Source organism: Pongo abelii, chromosome 18, assembly GCF_028885655.2.
Source record: "Pongo abelii isolate AG06213 chromosome 18, NHGRI_mPonAbe1-v2.0_pri, whole genome shotgun sequence".
NCBI lineage: Eukaryota > Metazoa > Chordata > Mammalia > Primates > Hominidae > Pongo > Pongo abelii.
In genome coordinates this window covers 33,922,051-33,947,333 of record NC_072003.2, presented here as the reverse complement: position 1 = coordinate 33,947,333, position 25,283 = coordinate 33,922,051, and the positions used below count along the sequence as shown (strand labels likewise).

Below are 25,283 nucleotides of genomic sequence, written 5' to 3'. Positions count from 1 at the left end.
GCATGGCTTGGTCCCAAGATGTGTCCCTGACAACCCAACACACTGGCTGTGGCAGACTGCAGCCAGAGTGCCTCTTCAGGCCTGACCCAGGCCATCCTTTCTCACTGAGGAGGGCTTCCCTGCAGGAACTCCAATAACTCCAGCCAGAGGTTCAGGGAAAGAACCCAGATCTCACTGGGCCTGAGCCCCTAGGGAGAGGGGTGACAGCAGTTTCTGTGGACCAACAGACTTAACCTTTCCTCCTGGTAGTTCTGAGGAATCCAGGCAGCCCAGACAAGTGGGTGTTTCCCCAGCGAAGCACACCCCCTCCACCAAGGGACAAAGTGCTTCATTAAATGGGTCCTATTCCATGTGCCACCCAACTGGGTGAAACCCTCCAACAGGGGTTGTCAGACACCCTATACAAGAGCAATCCTACTAGCATCAGGTTGGTGCCCCACGAGTTCAGAGTGGGACCTGACCATTGAAAGAAAAACAAACAGAAAGCAACAACAATAGCATCAACAACAACAAAAAGCCCCCACAAAAACCCCATCCAAGGGTCAGCAGCCTTAAAGATTGAAACTAAACAAACTCACAGAGATGAGAAAGAATCAACTAAAAAAAGCTGAAAACCCAAAAAGCCAGAGTGCCTCTTCTCCAAATGATTGCAACATCTCTCCATCAAGGGCATAGAAGTGGACAGAAGATGAGACAGAAGAATTGACAGAAGTAGGCCTCACAAGATGGGTAATAAAAAACTACACTGAGCTAAAGGAGCATGTTCTAACCCAATGCAAAAAAGCTAAAAACCTTGATAAAAGGTTAGAGGAGCTGCTAACTAGAATAAATAGTTTAGAGAGGAACATAAGCCAAAAGAACAAAACTGGAGGCATCACGCTACCTGACTTCAAACTATACTACAAGGCTACAGTAATCAAAACAGCATGGTACTGGTACCAAACAGAGATATAGACCAATGGAACAGAACAGAGCCCTCAGAAATAACGCCGCATATCTACAACTATCTGATCTTTGACAAACCTGACAAAAAGAAGCAATGGGGAAAGGATTCCCTATTTAATAAATGGTGTTGGGAAAACTGGCTAGCCATATGTAGAAAGCTGAAACTGGATCCCTTCCTTACGCACACCTTATACAAAAATTAATTCAAGATGGATTAAAGACTTACATGTTAGACCTAAAACCATAAAAACCCTAGAAGAAAACCTAGGCATTACCATTCAGGACATAGGCATGGGCAAGGACTTCATGTGCAAAACACCAAAAGCAATGGCAACAAAAGCCAAAATTGACAAATGGGATCTAATTAAACTAAAGAGCTTCTGCACAGCAAAAGAAACTACAATCAGAGTGAACAGGCAACCTACAAAATGGGAGAAAATTTTTGCAATCTACTCATCTGACAAAGAGCTAATATCCAGAATCTACAATGAACTCCAACAAATTTACAAGAAAAAAACAAACAACCCCATCAAAAAGTGGTCAAAGGATATAAACAGACACTTCTCAAAAGAAGACATTTATGCAGCCAAAAGACACATGAAAAAATGCTCATCATCACTGGCCATCAGAGAACTGCAAATCAAAATCACAATGAGATACCATCTCACACCAGTTAGAATGGTGATCATTAAAAAGTCAGGAAACAACAGGTGCTGGAGAGGATGTGGAGAAATAGGAACACTTTTACACTGTTGGTGGGACTGTAAACTAGTTCAACCATTGTGGAAGTCAGTGCGGTGATTCCTCAGGGATCTAGAACTAGAAATACCATTTGATCCAGCCATCCCATTACTGGGTATATACCCAAAGGATTATAAATCATGCTGCTATAAAGACACATGCACACGTATGTTTATAGTGGCACTATTCACAATAGCAAAGACTTGAAACAAACCCAAATGTCCAACAATGATAGACTGGATTAAGAAAATGTGGCACATATACACCATGGAATACTATGCAGCCATAAAAAAGGATGAGTTCATGTCCTTTGTAGGGACATGGATGAAGCTGGAAACCATCATTCTCAGCAAACTATCGCAAGGACAAAAAACCAAACACCAAACACCACATGTTCTCACTCACAGGTGGGAACTGAACAATGAGAACACATGGACACAGGAAGGGGAACATCACACACCAGGGCCTGTTGTGGGGTGGGGGGAGAGGGGAGAGATAGCATTAAGAGATATACCTAATGCTAAATGACAAGTTAATGGGTACAGCACACCAACATGGCACATGTATACATATGTAACAAATCTGCACATTGTGCATATGTACCCTAAAACTTAAAGTATAATAATAATAATAATAAAAAAAAGAGGAACATAAATGACCTGATGGAGCTGAGAAACACAGCATGAGAACTTCATGAAGCACACACAAGTATCAATGGCCAACCCAACCAGGCAGAAGAAAGGACATCAGCGTTTGAAGACCACCTTGCTGAAATAAGGCATGCAGACAAGACTAGAGGAAAAAAATAATAAAAAGGAATGAACAAAGCCTCCAAGAAATACGTAACTTCACAAAAAGACCGAACCTACGATTGATTGGAGTAGCTGGTGAACTTCCCTAACCTAGAAGTCAGGCCAATATGCAAATTCAGGAAATACAGAGACCACTACTAAGATACTCCATGAGAACATCAACCCCAAGACACATTATCATCAGATGCTCCAAGGTCGAAATGAAGGAAACAATGTTAAGGGCAGCCAGAAATAAAGGCCAGATCACCTAAAAAGGGAAGTCTATCAGACTAACAGTAGGCCTCTCAGCAGAAACTCTGTAAGTCAGAAGAGATTGGGGTCCAATATTCAACATTCTTAAAGAAAAGAATTTTCAACCCAGAATTTCATATCCAGCCAAACTAAGCTACATAAGCGAAGGAGAAATAAAATCCTTTCCAGACAAGCAAATGCTGAGGGATTTCATTACCACCATGCCTGCCTTGCAAGAGCTACTGAAAGAAGTACTAAATATGGAAAGGAAAAACTGGTACCAGCCACTGGAATGACATAAAAACATAACTGCATCAACTAGTGCGCAAAACAGCCAAATAGCATCATGATGATGGGATCAAATTCACACATAACGATACTAACCTTAAATATAAATGGGCTAAATGTCTCAATTAAAAGACATAGACTTGCAAATTGGATAAAGAGTCAAGACCAATTGGTTTGCTGTCAGGACACCCATCTCACGTGCAAAGACACACATAGGCTCAAAATAAAGGGATAAAGGAAAATTTACCAAGCAAATGGAAAGAAAAAAAAAAAAAAAGCAGGGGTTGCAATCCTAGTTTCTGACAAAATAGACTTTAAACCAACAAACATCAAAAAAGGCAAAGAAGAGTATTACATAATGGTAAAGGGAAAACTCAACAAGAAGAGCTAAATATTCTAAATATTTATGCACCCAATACAGGAGCACCCATATTCATAAAACAAGTTCTTAGAGACTTACAAAGAGACGTAGACTCCCATAAATAACAGTGGAAGACTTTAACACTCCACTGTCAATATTAGACAGATCAACAAGACAGAAAATTAACAAGGATATTCAAGACTTAAACTCAGCCCTGGATCAAGTGGACCTAATAGACATCTACAGAACTCTCCATTCCAAATCAACAGAATATACACTCTTCTCGGTGCCAGATGGCACTTATTCTAAAATCAACCACATAATTGGAAGTATAACACTCTTCAGCAAATACAAAATAACTGAAATCATAACAAACAGTCTCACAGACCACATTGCAACCAAATTAGAACTCACCATTAAGAAACTCACTCAAAACCATACAATTACATGGAAATTGAAGAACCTGCTCCTGCATGACTCCTGGGAAAATAATGAAATTAAGGCAGAAATCAAGAAGTTCTTTGACACCAATGAGAACAAAGAGACAACGTACCAGAATCTCTGGGATGCAGGTAAAGCAGTGTTAAGAGGGAAATTTATAGTACTAAATGCCCACAACAGAAAGCTAGAAAAATCTCAAATCAACACCCTAACATTACAATTAAAAGAGCTACAGAGGCAAGAGCAAACTAATCCAAGAGTTAGCAGAAGACAAGAAATAACCAAGATCAGAGCAGACTTGAAGGAGATAGAGACATGAAAAACCCTCCAAGAAATAAATGAACCCAGGAGCTAGTTTTTTGAAAAAGTTAACAAAATAGATTGACCACTAGCTAGACTAATAAGAAGAAAAGAGAAAAGAATCAAATAGACACAATAAAAAATGATAAAGGGGATACCACCACTGATCTCACAGAAATACAAACTACCACCAGAGAATACCATAAATATCTCTACACAAGTAAACTAGAAAATCCAGAAGAAATGGATAAATTCCTGGACACATACACCCTCCCAATACTAAACCAGGAAGAAGTCGAATCCCTGAATAGACCAATAACAAGTTCTGAAATTGAGGCAATAATAGCCTACCAACCAAAAAATGCCCAGGACCAGATGGATTCACAGCCGAATTCTACCAGAAGTACAATGAGGAGCTGGTAAAATTCCTTCTGAAACTATTCCAAACAACTGAAAAGGAGAGACTCCTCAGTAACTCAGTTTATGAAGCCAGCATCATCCTGGTACCAAAACTGGGAAGAGAGACAACAAAAAAAGAAAACTTCAGGCTAATATCCCTGATGAACATTGATGTGAAAATCCTCAATAAAATACTAGCAAACTGAATCCAGCAGCACATCAAAAAACTTATCCACCATGATCAAGTTGGCTTCATCCCTGGGATGTGAGGTTGGTTCAACATATGCAAATCAATAAATGTAATCCATCACATAAACAGAACCAAAGACAAAAACCATATGATTATCTCAATAGATACAGAAAAGGCCTTTGATAAAATTTAACATTCCTTCATGTTAAAAACTCTCAATAAACTAGGTATTGATGGAACATATCTGAAAATAATAAGAGCTATTTATGACAGACCCATAGCCAATATCATATTGAATGAGCAAAAGCTGGAAGTATTCCCTTTGAAAATCAGTACAAGACAAGAATGCCATTTATTACCACTGCTATTCAACATAGTATTGAAAGTTCTGGCCAGGGCAATCAGGCAAGAGAAAGAAATAAAGGGTATTCAAATAGGAAGAGAGGAGGTCAATTTGTCTCTGTTTGCAGATGACATAATTTTATATTTAGAAAACCCAGTCATCTCAGCCAAAAAAATCTCCTTAAACTGATAAGCAACTTCAGAAAAGTCTCAGGATACAAAATCAATGTGCAAAAATTACAAGCATTCGTTTACAACAAGAATAGACAAGCAGAGAGTTAAATCATGAATAAACTCCCATTCACAATTGCTACAAAGAGAATAAAATACCTAGGAATACAGCTAACAAGGGATGTGAAAGAACTCTTCAAGAAGAACTACAAACCACTGCTCAAGAAAACAAGAGAGGACACAAGCAAATGGAAAAATATTCCATCCTCATGGATAGGAAGAATCAACATTGTGGAAATGGTCATACTGCCCAAAGTAATTTATAGATTAAATACTATTCCCATCAAACTACCATTGACATTCTTCACAGAATTAGAAAAACACTACTTTTATTTCATATGGAATCAAAGAAGACCGCATATAGCCAAGACAGTCCTAAGCAAAAAGAACAAAGCTGGAGGCATCATGCTACCTGACTTCATATTACACTAAAAGGCCACAGTAACCAAAACAGCATGGTACTGGTACAAAAAGAGATATATAGACCAATGGAACAGAACAAAGACCTCAGAAATAACACCACACATCTACAACCATCTGATTTTCAACAAACCTGACAAAAACAAGCAATGGGGAAAGGATTCCCTATTGAATAAATGGTGCTGGGAAAACTGACTAGCCATATGCAGAAAACAGAAACTAGACCCTTTTCTTGCACCTTATACAAAAACTAACTCAAGATGGACTAAAGACTTAAATGTAAAAACCAAAACCATAAAAACCCTAGAAGAAAATCTTGGCAATACTATTGAGGACATAGATATGGGCAAAGACTTCATGACTAAAACACCAAAAGCAAATGCAACAAAAACCAAAATTGATAAATGGGATCTAATTAAACTAAAAGCCTGGTTACCTACAGAATAGGAGAAAATGTTTACAATCCACCCATCTGACAAAGGTCTAATATCCAGAATTTATAAGAAACTTAAACAAATTTACAAGAAAAAAACAACCCCATCAAAAAGTGGGCAAAGGATATGAGCAGACACTTCTTAAAGGAAGACATTTACACAGCCAACAAACATAAGAAAAACATCTCAACATGACTGATCATCAGATAAATGCAAATCAAAACCATAATGAGACACCATCTCATGCCAGTCAGAACAGCAATCATTAAAAAGTCAAGAAACAACAGCTGCTGGCCAGGCTGTGGAGAAATGGAAACGCTTTTACAATGTTAGTGGGAATGTAAATTAGTTCAACCACTGTGGAAGACAGTGTGGTGATTCCTCAAAGATTGAGAATCAGAAATACTATTTGACCCAGCAATCCCATTACTGGGTATATACCCAAAGGAATATAAATCATTCTACTATAAAGACACATGCACACGTTATGTTTGCTGCAGAACTATTTACAATAGCAAAGACGTGGAACCAACCCAAATACCCATCAATGATAGACTGGATAAAGAAAATGTGGTACATAAACACCATGGAATACTATGAAGCCATAAAAAGGAATGAGATCATGTCCTTTGCAGGGACATGAATGAAGCTGGAAGCCATCATCCTCAGCAAACTAACACAGGGACAGAAAACCAAAACACTGCATGTTCTCGCTTATAAGTGGGAGTTGAACAATGAGAACACATGGGCACAGAGAGGAGAACAACACATACCAGGGCCTGGTGGGGGCTGGGTGGGTGAGGGGAAGGAACATAGAGGATGGGTCAATAGGTGCAGCAAACCACCATGGCACACTTATACCTATGTAACAAACCTGCATGTTCTGCAAATGTATCCCCCATCTTTTTTTTTTTTGAGGAAACAAAAACAAACAAATTTTTTTAAAAAAGGACACATAGACTGATGGAACAGAATAGAGTACCCAGAAATAAATAGAGGCACACACTTACAATCATCTGATGTTCCACAAAGTCAACAAAAATAAGCAATAGTGAAAGGACTCCCTATTTAATAAATGGTTCTGGGATGACTGACTAACCACATGCATACGAATGAACATAGACTCCTACATTTCACCATATATAAAAATTAACTCAAGATGATTAAAGATTTAAATTCAGAAACTTAAAACAATAAAAATACTAGAAGAAAATCTGGCAAATACCGTTCTAGACATTGACTTTGGCAAAGAATTTATGGCTAAATTCTCAAAAGCAATTGTAACAAAAACAAAAATTGACAAATGGGACCTAATTAAAGAGTTTCTGCACAGCAAAACAAACTGTGAAAAGAATCAATAACCTACAGAATGGGAGAAGATATTCACAAACTATGTACCTGACAAAGGCCTAATTCCAGAATCCATATGAAATTTAAATTAACAAGAAAAAAATAACCCCATTAAAAAGTGGGCAAACGGCAAGAGCAGATACTTCTCAAAAGAAGACATACAAGCAGCCAACAAGCATACGAAAAAATGTTACACATCACTACCCATCAGAAAAATGCAAATCAAAACCACACTGAGATACTATTTACACCACTCAGAATAGTGATTATTGAAAAGTCAAAAAACAGATGCTGGCAAGTGCCAGCAGTAAAGATAATACTTATACACTGCTGATGGGAATGTAATTAAATTAGCTCAGTCACTGTGAAAAACAGTTTGGAGATTTCTGAAAGAACTCAGAACTACCATTTGACCCAACAATTCTATTACTCAGTATATACCCAATGGAAAATGAATTGTTCTACCAAAAAGTCACATGCACTCATATGTTCATCACAGCACTATTCACAATAGCGAAAACATGGAATCAGCCTAGGTGCCCATCAATGGTGGACTGGCTAAAGAAAATGTGGTACATATACACCATGGAATACTATGCAGCCATAAAAAAAAGAATAAAATCATGTCCTTTGCAACAACATGGATGCAGCTGTTATCCTAAGTAAATTAACACAGGAACAGAAAACCAAAGACCATGTTCTTATACGTGGGAACTAAACATTGGGTACATATGGACATAAAGATGGGGAAAAGAGACAATGGGGACTCATCGGGGCAGTAAAGGAAGGAAGCAAGGGCTGAAAAACTACCTATTAGGCACTATGCTCATTATCTGGATGATGGGATCATTCAGACATCAAACCAGTGTAATGCAATATACCCATGTAATGAACCAACACATGTACACCTTGAATCTAAAATAAAAGTCAAAAGTATATTAAGAGAAAAAAGAAATAGAAAAAAATGGGGTCTTACTCTGTCACTCAGACTGGAGTACACTGGTACAATCATAGCTCAATGTAGCCTAGCCTCAAATTCCTGGGGTAAAGCAATCCTCCTGACACAGCCTCCTGAGTCACTGAGACTACAAGCACATGCCACAACTAATTTAAAAAAAAATATATTAGACACAGGGGCTTGCAATACTGCCCAGGCTGGCCTCAAGCGATCCTCCTGCCTTAGCCTCCAAAGTAGCTGGGATTACATGCACACACCACTCTGCCTAGCAAAATATCTATTTTAAAGATGCTCAACCAGTTAAAGGAGAACACAGACAAATTAACAAAAGAAGACAAAAATGCATGAAGAAAATAAGGTTATGAACAGAGATTAAAACTGTAAAAACACAAAGTATGGAGCTGAAAAATAACTAAATTTAAGGATTCACTAGAGGGTTCAACAGCAGACTTGATCTAGCAGAAAAAGAACCCAATAAGCTTGATAACAGGTTATTTGAAAGTATATGGTCAGGACAGCAAAAAGAATAAAACAGAGTGTCTAAGGGACTAATGGGGAACTATCAAGTAGGCCAATGCTGAGACCAGCTCAGTCGTGGAGACCCTAACCCAGCAGCGCTAGAGGAATTAAAGACACACACACAGAAATATAGCATGTGGAGTGGGAAATCAGGGGTCTCACAGCCTTCAGAGCTGACAGCCCCGAACAGAGATTTACCCACATATTTATTGACAGCAAGCCAGTGATAAGCATTGTTTCTATAGATTATAGACCAACTGAAAGTATTCCTTACAGGAAACAAAGGGATGGGCCGAAATAAAGGGATGGCCTCTGGCTAGTTATCTGTAGCAGGAGCATGTCCTTAAGGCACAGATCGCTCATGCTATTGTTTGTGGTTTAAGAATGCCTTTAAGCAGTTTTCCACCCTGGGTGGGCCAGGTGTTCCTCGCCCTCATTCCGGTAAACCCACAACCTTCAGCATGGGCGTTATGGCCATCACGAACATGTCATAGTGCTGCAGAGATTTTGTTTATGGTCAGTTTTGGGGCCAGTTTATGGCCAGATTCGGGGGCTGTTCCCAATATGCCAATTTACTCATAATGGGAATTCTAAAATGCAAAGAGAGAGAAAAGAGTAGAAACTTTATTTTAAGAAATGATGGCTGAGAATTTTCCAAATTTGAGGGAGAAAATGGCCTAAAATTTAATGAAACTCTACCAACTCTAACAAGTAGCAACACAAAGAGACCCACAACAAGACACATTATAATCAGAGATTCAAAAGTTACGAACAAAGAGAATTTAGAAGCCAGAAAAAAAAAAAACCGTGACTTGGCATATGCAAGGCCCATTCCTAGGATGACCGGCAGATGTCTCAGCAAAAAATTCTCACAGGTCAGAAACTTGAAGAATGATATATTCAAAGTGCTGAATAATGACAACTACCAATCAAGAAAATGTTTTCTGCCAAAACTATCCTTTAAAAATTTTGAAATAAGGAATATTCAAAATCCACAAAAGCCAAATGAATTCATATCCACTAGATCTGTTCTAAAAGAACTGCTAAATAGAGGCAGTTCTTCACATTGAAAAATAAAATGATGGTGAGTAGTAACACAAAATTAAATAAAAATATAAAGTGTTCTGGTAACAGCAATTATATACACAAGTAAAATATTCTGTATTATAATGATGGTGCATAGAATACTTTTAATTCTGCTATAGATTTGAAAAGTCAAATACTTTAAAATAACCACAAATCTGTGCTAATGGATTCACAATATAAAGTGATATAATTTGTGATATCAATAAAATACAATGGAGAGTTCATAAAGAGGCAGGATTTTTGTATGCAATTAAGGTTAGCAGCTTGAGGTAAACTGTTACAACTTTAAGATGTTTTACATAATATCTATGGTAACCACAAAGCAAGTACCTATAATAGATACATAGAAGTGGGAAAGGAATTAAAACATGTCATTACAAAAATCAACAGAACACTAAGGAAGATAGCAAGAGAGGAAAACAGGACCAAAATAGATACAAGACCCAAAACAAAAAATTGAACAAAATGCAATGGTGAGTCATACCTTTCAGTAATTATATATAAATAAATAAATTCAAAAGACATAATTTGGCTGAATAAATTCAAGAAACAAGATCTAACTCCATGCTTTCTAGGGAAGCCCAATTTTAGATCTAAGAACACACATAAGCTGAACATGAAAGAATGGAAAAAAAATAGTGTGCAAAGTAAAATACTGTCATATTAGTTAAAATACATGTTACATCAAAACATGTTACAAGAGACAAGAAAGAGCCTTATATAATTATAAACGGGTTCACTGTCTAGGAAGCTATAATAAATATTAACACATATGCACCTAACATCACACCTCTCAAATATATGCACCTAACATCACACCTCTCAAATATATGCAGCAACTAGCAAACTTTTACAGAATTGAAGCAATAAGTAGCCAGCAGTACAATAGTAGTAGGAGACTTCCATACTACACTTTCAGTAATGGAAAGAATAAGAGACAAAAGATCAATAAGGAAACAGAGGACTTGAACAACACTATAGACCATTAGACCTAATAGTCATATAAAGAACTAACCATTCAACAGCAGAATACACAATATCCATAACCATATATGGCACATGATCACTGACAGACAACCTGTTAAGCTGCAAAAAAAGTTTTACCAAATTTAAGCAGATGACAATCACACAAAGCATCAATTCTTACTACAACAGAATAAAACTAGAAATTAAAAACAGAAAGAAAAATGGCATGTCCATGAATATGTGGAAATTAAATTAACTCTCAAACACACTCTTGTTCAAGAGTTTGAAGACAATACTGTTAAGATGTCAATACTACCTAAAGTGATCTACAGATTCAATGTACTCTCCATCAAAATATTAATGGAACTTTTTGCACAAGTATTAAAATAGTCTAAAATGTCTACGGAATTTCAAGAGACCACAAATGGATAAACAATCTTCCACAGATGGATAAACAATCTTGGGAAAGAAAAACAAAGGCATCATACTTTCTGATTTCAAAATATACTACAAAGCTATTGTACTCAAAACAGTCTGCTACTGACATAAAGATAAATAAAAGATGAAACAGATTGGAGAGTCCAGAAATAAACACTCATGTATATAGTAAACTTATATTCAACAAGGGTTCCAAGAATTCACGATGAGAAAAGGGACAGTCTCTTCAACAAATAGGATTGGGAATATTGGAAATCCACAAGGGAAAAAATAAAGTTGGACCTTACCTTGCACATTTACAAACATGAACTCAAAATGGACTGACTTATTTTTTGTAGCTACTGTAACTCGCATTTTTTATTTTCTTTTTCAGATGGTTTTCTATCAGCACACAGAGATGCCACCGAGATTTCTATGTAGATTTTGTATCCTGCGACTTTACAGAACTTGTTCATTAGTTCTAACAGGTTTTTGGTGTCATGTTTATGTTTTTATTATATACAAGGTCATATTGTCTGTAAACAAGGACGATTTCATTTTTCCATTCCAATTTGGATGCCTTTTACTTCTTTCTCTTGACTGATTGCTCTGGCTAGAACTTCTAGTACTATGTTGAATAGGAGTGGTGAAAATGAGTATTCTTATCATGTTACAGATCTCAGAGAAAAAGCTTTCATCTTTTCCCTGTTTGGTATATTAACACTGGTTTGTCATATTTACTGTGTTGAGATACATACCTTCTACACATAATTTGCTTAGAGTTTTCACTATAAAGAAAGTTAAATTTTGTCAAATACTTTTTCTGTGTATACAAATAACTACAAAAAATTAACATACCCAGCAATAAACTTAAATAAAAAAGTGGAAGATCTCAACACTGAAAATCATAAAACATGGATGAAAAAATGAAATACATGTGAATAGACAAAAATATATTGTGTTCATATATTGGAAGAATATTATTAAAATGGGCCAGGCGCAGTGACTCACACCTGTAATCCCAGCACTTTGCGAAGCTGAGAAGGGTGGATCACCTGAGGTCAGGAGTTCAAGACCAGCCTGGTCAACATGGTGAAACCCCATCTCTACCAAAAAAATACAAAAATTAGCTGGGCGTGGTGGTGGATGCCTGTAATCCCAGCTACTTGGGAGGCTGAGGCAGGAGAATCATTTGAATCCAGGAGGCAGAGGTTGCAGTAAGCCAAAATTACGCCATTGCACTCCAACCTGGGTGATAAGAGCAAGACTCCGTCTTAAAAAAAAAAAAAAAAAGAATATTATTAAAATGGACATGTTACCCAAAGTGACCTATAGATTTAATGCAATTTCTATCAGAATATCAATGACATTCTTCACACAAATAGAAAAAAAAAAACAAAAAACTAAATGTACATGGAACCACAAAATACCCTGAATAGCCAAAGCAATCCTGAGCAAAAGGAACAAAGCAGGCTCAAGGCATCACACTACCTGACTTCAAAATTTACTACAAAGCTACAGTATCCCAAACAGCATTATACTGGCATTAAAACAAACACATAGACCAATATGCCCAATGAGTCCACAAATAAATTCATGCACTTAAAGCTGACTGATTTTCAACAAAGATGCCAAGAACACACTTTGGGGAAAAGACAATCTCTTTAATAAATGGTACAGGAAAAATTAAATATCCATATGCAGAAGAGTAAGACTAGACCCCTAACCCTCAACATATACAAAAACCAACTCAAAATGGATTATAGACTTAAATGTAATGCCCTAAACTATGAAACTATTAGATAAAAACAGGGCAAATACTTTACAACATCGGACTTGGAAATTCCGATTTCAAAGCAAAGGCAACCTAAGCAAAAATAGGCAAATGAGATTACATCAACCTAAAAGACTTTTGCATATGAAATGAAATAACAGAGCGAAGAGGCAGCCTAGACAATGGGAGAAAACATTCGCAAACTACACATATGACAAGAGGTTAATATCGAGTATATAAAAAATTTGAAATCTCAAAATAAAACAAACATACAATCCAATTTAAAAATGTGCCACAGACCTTCATAGACATTAGTGAAAAGAAGACATACAAATGGCCAAAAGGTACATAAAAAATGCTCAACATCACTAATCATCAACGGAATGCAAATATAAACCACAATGAGATACCACCACATTCCAGTTAAAATGACTATAATCAAAAAGACAAAAAATATAACTAAAACAAGTATTGGTGAAGATGTGAAGAAAAAGGAACACATATATACTGTTGATGGGATTGTAAAGTAGTATGGCCACTATAAAAGAGTATGGAGGTTCCTGAAAAATTAAAAATACAGCTGTCATATGATTCAGCAATTCCACTATTGGGTATATATCCAAAAGAGAGGAAATCAATGTGTCAAAAACATAGCTGCATTCCCATGTTTATGGCAGCACTCTTTATAACAGCCAAGATATGAAATCAATCCAAATGTACACCAAGAGATAAATGGATAATGTGGTGTAAATGCACAATGAATTACTATTCAGCCATTTAAAAAGAATAAAATCCTGTCCTTTGCAATAACATGGATGAACCATGAGCTATCATGTTAAGTGAATAAGCCATACACAGAAAGATAAACCCTTCATTATCTTACTCAAATGAGTAACCTGAAAAGAAAGAAAGAGAAAGAGAGAAAAAGAAAAGAAAAGAAAAAAGAAAGGGCAGGCAGGTGGGCAGGGCATAGCGGCTCATACCTCTAATCCCAGCACTTTGGGAGGCCAAGAGGGGCAGATCATTTTAGTTCAAGAGTTCAAGACCAGTCTGGCCAATATGGTGAAACCCCGTCTCTACTAAAAATACAAAAAAATTAGCTGGGCATGGTGGTGCATGCCTGTAATCCCAGCTACTCAGGAGGCTGAGGCAGAATACCTTGAACCCAGGAGGCAGAGGTTGCAGTGAGCTGAGACCACGCCACTGGACTGCAGCCTGGGCAACCGAGAAAGACTCTGTCTTAAAAAAAAAAAAAAAAAAAAAAAAAAAAGAAAAGGAAAAAAAGTTGATATAAGCAGAGTATAACAGTGGTTACCAGAGACTGAAGGGGGAGGAATAGAAAGAGGTTGGTTAACAGGTGTAAAGTTACAATTACATAGGAGAAGTAAGTTCTGGTGTTCTATTACACAGTACAGTAACAATGGTTAATAGAAGGGTATTGCATATTACAAAATAGCTATAAAAGGCCAGTCACAGTGTTACATGCCTATAATCTCTGTACTTTGGGAGGTGGAAGCAGGAGGACCACTTAAGGTCAGGAGTTCAAGGCCAGCCTGGACAATGTAGTGAGACCCTACCTCTGCAAACATTTTTAAAAATTAGCCAGGCATGGTGGCACATGCCTGTAGTCCTAGCCACTTGGGGAGCTGAGGCAGGAGGATCACTTGAGCCCAAGAGTTTGAAGTTATGGTGAACTACAATCGTGCCACTGCACTTCAGTCTGGGTGACAGAGTGAGATCCTGTCTCTACAAACAATAAAAATTAAAAAAAAAAAAAAAAAAACAGCTAGAAGAGAGACTTTTGAATGTTCTCACCACTAAGAATTACCAAATACATGAGGTAATGCACTAAATACCCTGATATGATCATTATACAACACACACACATACATATAATTGTACCCCGTAAATATGTACAATTAACATTGTATCAATTTAAAAAGCAAACTAAAACTTAAACATAAAACCTATAAATATAAAACTCCTAGAAAAATACAGAAGGGGAAAGCTTAGTCATGAAAATTGGTCTTGGCAATGATTTTTTGGATATAATATCAAAGGGTGAGACAACAAAAAGCAAGAACATACACATGGTACTACATTCGTGTATCCAAAATATTCCAAACATATTCAAAACAGAACGTGGAATAGATGTTTGCACACCCATGTACCCTGCAGCATTACTCCCAAAAGACAATACCTGGAAGCAATCAAAATGTCCCTTTATGGATGAGCAGATTAAACAAATGTGGCACACATACACAACAGAACATTACTTAGCCTTAAAAATCAGAGACATTTTGACAAGTATTAATAAGGACAAACCTTGAGGACATTATGTCAGGGGAAATAAGATAGTCAAAAAGAAAGAGACACTGTTTGATTAAACTTAACATAAAGTATCTACAGTAGCCAAACTCATAGAAACATTAAGCAGAATGGTGCTCTTCAGGAGCTGGAGAGAAGTGTGGAAAGGACAATTTGTTGTTTAATGGGTATTCACTTTGACTTCTGTAAAATAAAAATGATCTACAAACCTCTTGTAAAACAATATGACTATACTTAACACTAATAAACTGTACACTTAAAAATGTTTGAGATGACAATTATATGTTTTCACCATTAAAAATTTGACTACCTAAAAGAGATAGTTATAAAATGTTTCAAAAATCACCTTCAAATAACAAAAGTGTTCCTGTCACATAATTATATAGATCCAAACAACAGATTGTGAATTTAAGATTATTTCTTTAACTACTCATCTAGAGAGAATAAAGCAATCATTAACAGCTAAGAAAAAAAAAATATACAAGGTAAGTCATGAACAAAGTAGAGGCAATATTTATACAGATGAATAACACATAGTATTTTATAAGCAACAGGCATATAGCTAATTCATATATAAATTAAACATCTTATTGTCTTAAAGTGTACAGAGTTGAAAATTATCATCCAACTCATAATATCAAGGTTGAAAAGCAAAAATACAATTAACTGATCTAAGGAAACCTATCTGAAAAAAAAGAAACACAATCATATGGAATCAATAACAAGAATACGAGAAATTTTAGTGCATAAAATAATAAATACATCATAGATATTCTATTAAAAAATAATGCTTTAGATATTTACAACTATCAACTGTGTGCACCCATGAAGAACAGGCATTTTGAATCAATGCCATTCAATGAATGGCAGTCAAATGTCACAGGAAATGCATTACAATCATTAATAATTAGCTCTAATGAGAAAATTTTAATGAATAAATATTTAAAAGACACTAGGAAGACTTCTTTATCATGTTATCAATATATTGGTGCTATTCTTACATAAAATATAATGGCTATAATAAAGTCTTTAGAAGCTAAAAAAAAAAAAAAAGCTTTCTATTTCCAAATACAGGAACAACATAAATGTTGCAAAATACGGTGAGAATTACTGAAATGTAAAGTCAGTATTTGGGATTACATTATACATCATTTAAATACAGGCTAAAAAAATATAAATCTTAACAATTCTTTTTTGCTTGCAGTAAACTTAAACTTATAATCAAACATATTAATAAATATGTGGTACCCACTAGTAATCTAATTTACATCTTATACAATGTGTACATTTGAGCATTTTATTTCAGAACTTTTGAATCTAAAAATCAGACAAATTTGATATATATTTCAGAAAGGGAAACATACAGGATTAGAAACACAAGGAAGATGACAGAATAGGAGGCCCCCATGCATATTTCTCACAACATATATATAATGTGGCAGCCATGCCAAACACAACTGCCTTTATGGCAGCTTTGCGATCCAGGTCACAATTTCTGACACCCAGCTGGAGCCCAAGATCAAGGAGGACAATTTGAGGACAAGTCCTTAACCGAAGGGTAGGCTTATTGATCGTGGTTCTGGACACAAAACAAAAAAATTGCTATATCCGACTGTAGATTTAGATATAGCTCACTTGGCCTTGGTCCTGCCACTCAAAAAATCTTCCAAGAATCCAGGAGGATTCATTCCCACTTGAGATTCAGGTGACAGGCCTGAAGATCCTGGTCTTGTCTGTGCTCCCTGAATAAGGCAAAATCTATCTCCGTCAACTCTCAGTCATGGTCTGGAAAAAATCCTGTCCACACAGAGACCCTCAGGAAAAAATATCCATCTGTGCCCCTGGATGTAGAACTGTCAACACTGACTCAAATGGGAATCCTGAAGTGGCACTGAAACTTTGCTCCAGTTTCATGCAGCCACAGGTCAGGAGTTTTGCTCAACCTGGGACCTGCATGAAAGCACACACATCTCTGCCCCTGGAGCTCGACTTGCTGACATTAGTCTCACTATGAATCTTAAAGCAGCCTTGTAACCTAGGTCTACTTTCTGTCAGCCAGGGTCTGGGAGCAGTCCTGCTCACCCAGAAACCTGGAGGGAGACATGTCATGGTCCGACAGACAGCTGAGATTTTGGTCTCAGCTGTGTATCCTGTAGCAGCCCTATTGAATCAGTTCCAGACCCTCTCAGGGGTCAGTCATGTCCATCAGTGACTGGTTCCATGACTGGATGAAAGCACTCCCAGAGACTCAGCAGGAGCCGCACCTGTCCACATCTATTCTATCAGCGCCCCCACTCTGCAGAAACAACTACAATTCCTTATCTTAGAACCAGCCCCAATGCTCAAGATCCTGAAGAAAGTTGTCTTCCCAGAGAACAGACGGGATCCATGACTATCTATGCCCTGCTAATAGGTCTGTCAACCATAAAACCCACTGCAGACCCAGAAGCAGTCATGTGACACGGCTCCAACACACTCAAGTGCAATCTTAGTCAAAATCTCATCGGCTCAGGAGCTGAAAGAAGAACGTATTTATTTCCCAAAACTAGTCTATAATGACTGGAAGAGAGGTTTGCTCCTTCACATTCAGGGACATAAACATAAGCCTACACAGATTATAAAGAATCAGGCAAACCACCACCACCAGAGGAAACTAAAAAGCCCTAGTAATCATCTCCAAAGAAATGGAGATCTGAAAGTTGGCTGATGAAGAATTCAAAATAATCATCTTAAAGAATTTCAATGAGATGCAAAAGAACACAGATAGATAACTAAAAAGTTTTATAATACAATACTTGAACAAAATGAGAGTTTTAATAGAGAAATAGAAACCATTAAATGGAACCAGATAGAAATCTTGGAACTAAAGCGAACAATGAAAGAACTGAAAAAATGTAACAGTTTTAACAAGAGATTCAATCATGAAAGAAAAAAAAAATCAGCAAACTTAAAGACAGGTCATTTGAAAGTAATCAATTAGAAAAAAAATATGAAAGCATGAAGGAAGCATATAGCCTGTATAGTATATCATAAAATGAACAAATATACATATTTTAGGATTTTCAGAAGAAGAAAGAAAGGAAAAAAAGATTAAAGATATAATGTCTTAAAATTCCCCAAATCTGGAAAAGGATATGAACAAGAAGTTTCATAAAGCTCAAAATACCCATGGCAAGAAGAACCTAATGAAGATTCCCCTGGGCATATCATAATTAAACTGTCAAAATTCAAACACAAAGCAAGAATCATGAAAGCAGCACGAGATAAGAGATTCTTCACATACAAGGGAAACTTTATAATGTTATCAGTAGATTTTTTAGCAGAAAACTTACAGGCCAAATGGGAGTGATACCATATATTAAAAGTGCTGAAAGAAGGAAAATTAAACAAACAAACAAACAAAAAAGATAACTAAGTAGGCTATACACAACAAAGCATCTTTTAGAAATAAAAGAGAGATGAAGACATTTCAAGACACCCCCCACCAAAAAAAAAAGTTAAAGGAATTCATCACCACTAGACCTGTCTAGAAATGCTAAAGGACTAAAGGGAATTACTCAAGTTGAAATGATGAAATGCTAACTAAATATGAAAACATTAAAACTACAAATATCACTGGAAATGGTAAATAGTGAAATTCAGAATACTCGAATATTGTAATGGTGGTACATAAGTCACTTTTAATTCTAGTATAAGAACTATAAAACAAAAGTATTTTTTAAAAGTACAGCTATGATAATTTGTTAATGAATACAAAATATAAAAAGTTTTAAAATGTGACACATATAGTATAAAATGTGTGAAGGGGAGGAAAAGTATAGAGTTTTTCTATGCATAAAAGTTGAATTATTATCATCTCAAACTAGACTGTTATATGATGTTTTATGTTATATGATGTTTATGTTTTATGTAAGTCTTATAACCACTGGAGAAAAAAAACAAACTGTAGTAGATACAAGAAAAAGAGGAAGTAATCAAAGTATATAAAAACAACAAAAACAAGACAAAAAATTAACATGACCGAAGCATAAGAGGAAAAAATAAACAAAGTATAAAATAGAAAACAAACTTATAAAGTTACCTATCAATAATTACATATAAAGAGATTAAATTATCCAATAAACAGACATTGATAAAGACTGAATGTCACTTCCAAAATTTAGGTTAAAATTTAATAGCCACTGTGATAGAATTAAGAAGTGGGACTTCTAATAAGTGATTAGGCCATGAGAGATCTGCCTGCATGAATGTATTAATGTCCTTATCACAGCAGTGGGTTAATTATCACAAGTATGCGTTTGTTATAAAAGGGAGCTCTCTCCCCCTCATGCCTTAGGCCATGTTATTATGCAGCAAAAAGGTCTTCACCAGATGCCAGTGTCATGCTCTCTGCCTTCCCTGCCTCCAGAACCACAGGCTAAATTAACTTGTATTCCTTATAAATCACCCATTTCATTATAAAATACCCTGTGATATTCTGATATAGCAGCACAAAACAGATTCAAAACAGAGAGTGGCTGAATGAATTTTTAAAAATCCAGTGATGGGTTGCTTACAAGAGACTCACTTTTGATTTAAGGACAAACATAGGCTAACAGTGAAAGAACTGGAAAGGATATTCCATACAAATGATAAACAAAAGAGTGCAGGCGGGGTAGTTATACTTACATTAGATAAAACAGGCTGTCTGACAAATCTGTCACAAGAGACAAAGGAGTTAACTATATAATAATAGAGAGGTTAATTTGTCTAGAGGATAGAGCAATTAAATAGATATATGCACCCAACACTGGAATACCTAAATATATAAAGCAAACATTAATAGAACTGGAAAGAGAAATACACAGAAATACAACAAAAGAGAATGTTAGGACCCTACTTAAAATGGATAGATCATTCAGGCACAAAATTAAGAAAACAGTGTACTCCTATAACACTATAGACTAAATGTACATATAACATGCCATCCAACAATATGAGAATACACAGTCTTCTAAGAATACATGAAATATTTTCCAGGACAGATCACATGTTAAACCAAAAGTAAAAAACAGTAAGTCTTTTCAAATTTATAAAGATTAAAATTATATCAAGTTTTTTTTTTCTGATTGCACTGATATAAAACTGAAAATCGATAGCAGAAAGAAAACTGGAAATTCACAAATATGTAAATATTAAATAAACAACACACTCCTGAAAAATCAATAGGATAAAGAAGAAATCAAAAGAAAAATCTAAACATATCCTGAGACAAATGAAATTGGAAACACAAGAAACCAAAACTTCTGTGATGCAACCAAAACGGTTCTAGTACAGAAGTTCATAATAATAAAGTTCTACATTAAGAAAAAAAAAGATGTTGAATAAGCAATCTAACTCAATTCCTCAAGAAACTTGAACTAGAACAAAATAATCCCAATGTTAGCATAATTATGGAAATAGTAAGAATTAGAACAAAAAGAGACTAAATAAAGACTAGAAAGGCAATAGAAAAGATAAAAGAAACTGAGTTGAGTTTTTCAAAGAAAACAAAACTGAGAAACTTTCGGCCAGATTAAGCAAAGGAACAAAAAGAGAGAGGACTCAAAAAATTATAAATGGGCTGGGTGCACTTCCTCATGCTTGTAATCCCAGCGCTTTGGGAGGCCATGGCAGGTAAATCACTTGAGCCCAGGATTTGGAGACCAGCTTGGGCAACATGATGAAACCCCTCTCTCTAAAAAATACAAAAATTAGCTGAGCATGGTGGTACGCCCCTGTAGTCCCAGCTACTTGGGAGATGGGAGAATAACCTGAGCCTGGGAGGTTGAGGCTGCAGTGAGTCATGATCATGCCACTGCACTTTGGTTTGGACATCGGAGTGAGACCCTGTCTCAAATAAATAAATAAATTAATTAATTAATACATAAAAGAAAGATGAGTCATTACAACTGACAACACACAAATACAAAGAATAATAAGACTACTATGAACAATTATATGACAACAAATTGGATAACTTAGAAGAAATATATTCTTAGAAATGAATGACTCACCAAGATTAAATCACAAAGAAACAGAAATACTGAGCAGACCAATAATAAGAAAGGAGATTGAAGCAGTAATAAAAAATCCAATGAGAAAAAGCCCATGACCAAATGAACTCATGGGTGAATTGTATTACACATTTAAAGATGAATTAATGTCCATCCTTCTCAAGTTCTTCCAAAAAATTGAAGGGAAAAAACACTGCCCCTTAGTTTGCATGTAATGAAAAGTGGGTATATAAGTACATGACAGCAGAACTGCTCCTCTCAGCACACTGCCTACAGGGGAGCCTCACTGCACAGGAGCAGTCATAGAGCTGCAACACTGCCAGCTCAATAAAGCTGTTTTCTTCCACCACTACCTTGCACTTGAATTCTTCCTGAGTGAAGCCATGAACCTTCCCAGGATAAGCCCCAATTTGGGGGCTCACCTGCTCTGCAACAAGAGCAATTAGGTAAAAAAAAAGAAATAAAAGGCACTCACATCAGCAACGAAGAATTGTAATTTTCTCTGCTTGCAGATTAGGTGACTTTATATACAGAAAACCCTAAAAAGTATACAAAAAGAGTTAGAGCTAATACTCATTCAGTAAAGCTGAGGTCGCAAAATTACCATACAAAAATTAGTTGCATTTCTATATACTAACAATAAACGATCTGAGAAAAAAAGTTAGGCAAACAATGCAATTTATAATAGCATCAAAACTATAAAATTCTTATGACTCCATTTAACGAAGGAGGTGAAAGATCTGCTCAGCAAAATCTATAAGACATTGATGAATGTAATTGAAAAAGACACAAATAAATGGAAAGATATCCCTTGTTCGTGGACTGGAAAAATTAATACTGATAAAATGTCCACACTACACAAAGTGATCTACAGATACAATGTAATCCCTATTAAAATCCCAATGTCAGTTTTCACAGAAATAGAAATAAATTCTAAAATTTATTTTATTTTATTTTATATATATTTTTTGAGACAGAGTCTTGCTGTTGCTCAGGATGGAGTGCAGTGGCGTGATCTTGGCTCACTGCAACCTCCACCTCCTGGATTCAAGCAATTCTCTTGCCTCAGCCTCCTCAACAGCTGAGATTACAGGTATGCACCACCACATCTGGCTAATTTTTGTATTTTTAGTAGAGACAGGGTTTTGCCATGTTGGCCAGGCTGGTCTTGAACTCCTGGCCTCAAGTGATCCACCTGCTTTGGTCTCCCAAAGTGCTGGGATTACAGGTGTGAGCCACTGTATCTGGCCTTCAAATTTCTATAAAACCACAAATGATCACAAATAGCCAACACAATCATAAGAAATAAGAATGAAAGTGAAGGCATCACACTTCTTCATTCCAAACTATTACAAAACTATACTAATAGTGAGTATTATACTGACCTAAAAAGACACATAGACCAATGGGACAGAACAAGGAAACCAAAAATAACCCCACGTGTATAGAGTTAGCAATCTTTGACAAGGGCACCAAGATACATAAAGGGAAAAGGATGGTCTCTTCAATAAATGATGCTGGAAAAGGTGGATATTTATGAGCAAAAGGATGAAATTGAACATTTATACCATATAGAAAAATGAACTCAAAAAGAATTAACACTTAAATGTAAAACCAGAAACTGGATAACTTTCAGAAGAAACACAGGGAACAAACTCTTTGACATCAGCCATGGTACAGATTTTTTAGATTTCACACCAAAAAAGCACAATCAACAAAATTAAAAAACAAAAACAAGTGGGACTACATCAAACTAAAAAGTGTCTGCACAGCAAAGGAAGCAAAGAACAACATGAAAAGGCAACCTAAGGACTGGCCTAAGGACTGGGAGAAAATATTGTCTGATACGAGTTTCATATCCAAAAGATGTAAGAATCGCACACAACTCAATTGCCAGTAAAAGTAAATCTGACTTAAAAATATGCAAAGGACCTGACTAGAAATTTTTCCAGGGATGACATAAAAGTAGCAAACAGGTTTAAGAAAAGGTGCTCAACATAATTAATCATCAGGGAAATGCACATCAAACCTCAATCAGCCATCACCTCACATTTACAGAGAGATACCACAATGAGATATCAAATCATGAGATATCACCTCATACCGTTAGAATGGCTACTATCAAAGAGAGAAGAGACACAAATGTTGGTGACAGTGTGGAGAAAAGGAAACATTGTACACCGTTGGTGGAAATGTAAATTGATCCAGCCATTATGGGAAAAAGCATGGAGGCTCCTCAAAAATTAAAAATAGAAGTACCATATGAACCTCAATTCCGCTTCTAAGTATATACCTAAAAGAAATACAATCTGGCAGGAGCAGTGGCTCACGCCTGTAATCCCAGCACTTTGGGAGGCCGAGGTGGGCGGATCACTTGAGGCCAGGAATATGAGACCAGACTGGCCAACATGGCAAAACCCCGTCTCTACTAAAAACACAAAAAAATTAGCCAGGCAGGGTGGCACAAGCATGTAATCTCAGCTACTTGGGAGGCTGAGGCAGCAGAACAGCTTCAACCCGGGAAGCGGAGGTTGTAGTAAGCCAAGATGGCGCCACTGCACTCTAGCCTGGGCGACAAAGTGAGACTCCATCTCAAAAATAAATAAATAAATAAATAAAATCAGTATGTTAAAGAGATATCTGCACCCCTATGTTCAAGCTGATTATTCACAATATATAGTGGAATATTGTTCAGCATAATGAAGAAGGTAATCCTGCCATTTCTGACGACATGGATGAATGAACCAGGTGGACGCTATGGTAACTGAATAAGATAGAGAAATACAAATACTGTATAATATCAGTTATTTGTGGAAATCAAAAAAAAGTTGAGCTCATAGAAGTAAAGTGTAGAACGGGTCCCAAGAGCTGACAGGTGGTAAAACTGGGGAGATACTGGTCAAAGAGTACAAACTTTCATTTAAAAGATAAAATCTGGGGACCTAATGTACAGCACTGTGAATATAGTTCACAATACTCATATATACTTGAGATTTGCTAACACAGTAGATCTTTAATATTCTCTCCACAAAAAACCTGGCAACTATGTGAGATGATTAATATGTTAATTAATTGATTTCTATTAATCAATACACAATGTATACATATATAAAATCAAATGATCAGGATGCACCTCTTAAATATATATAATTTACAAGTGTAGGAAAAAATCCACATGAAAGAAGGAAGGAAAAGAAAAAAGAAAAGGAAAAGAAAGAAAACAAACATAAAGAACACATTCTCATTAAGCTTCACAGTTAACCAGCCAAAATTATAAAATGTTATGAATATATCAGGTAAGAGTTGAAAGTTTACTATGTACTGGACAATGTTCTAAGCTCCCCTTAGACATTCATTTAGTTAAGAATTCTACATAGTAAGTAATACATTAAATGATTTTAAATCTGTGGAATTTGTGCATACAGAGATTATATTTCTAATCTTAGTTTAGGCTAGGAAAGATGAAAAGTTGAAGTGAAATACAGGATCAGATTTTTTTTTATATTTAGGAAGATGTTTTCCACTCTGATGAATTACTGAGTCTCAATTTTTGCAGGATCATCTTGGAAACCACCATAGGATTAGAAATTAATATACCAGAAAATATGTGACATCTATCCACAGAATTCCTGGGACTTTTGAAAAACATCCCACTGTCCATCACTCACCTCACACATTTCTGACATGAGGCAAAATCAGAACTTTGGAAGTGGTT

The 25,283-nt window shown here is 36.1% G+C and overlaps 1 protein-coding gene across 21 annotated transcripts in view; it reads right to left on the bottom strand.

The window, feature by feature from the left end:
- KRBOX5 (KRAB box domain containing 5) overlaps positions 1–25,283 on the bottom strand; it is an 81,824-nt gene that overhangs the window by 33,460 nt on the left and 23,081 nt on the right. The gene's annotated exons all lie outside the window — the stretch shown is intronic.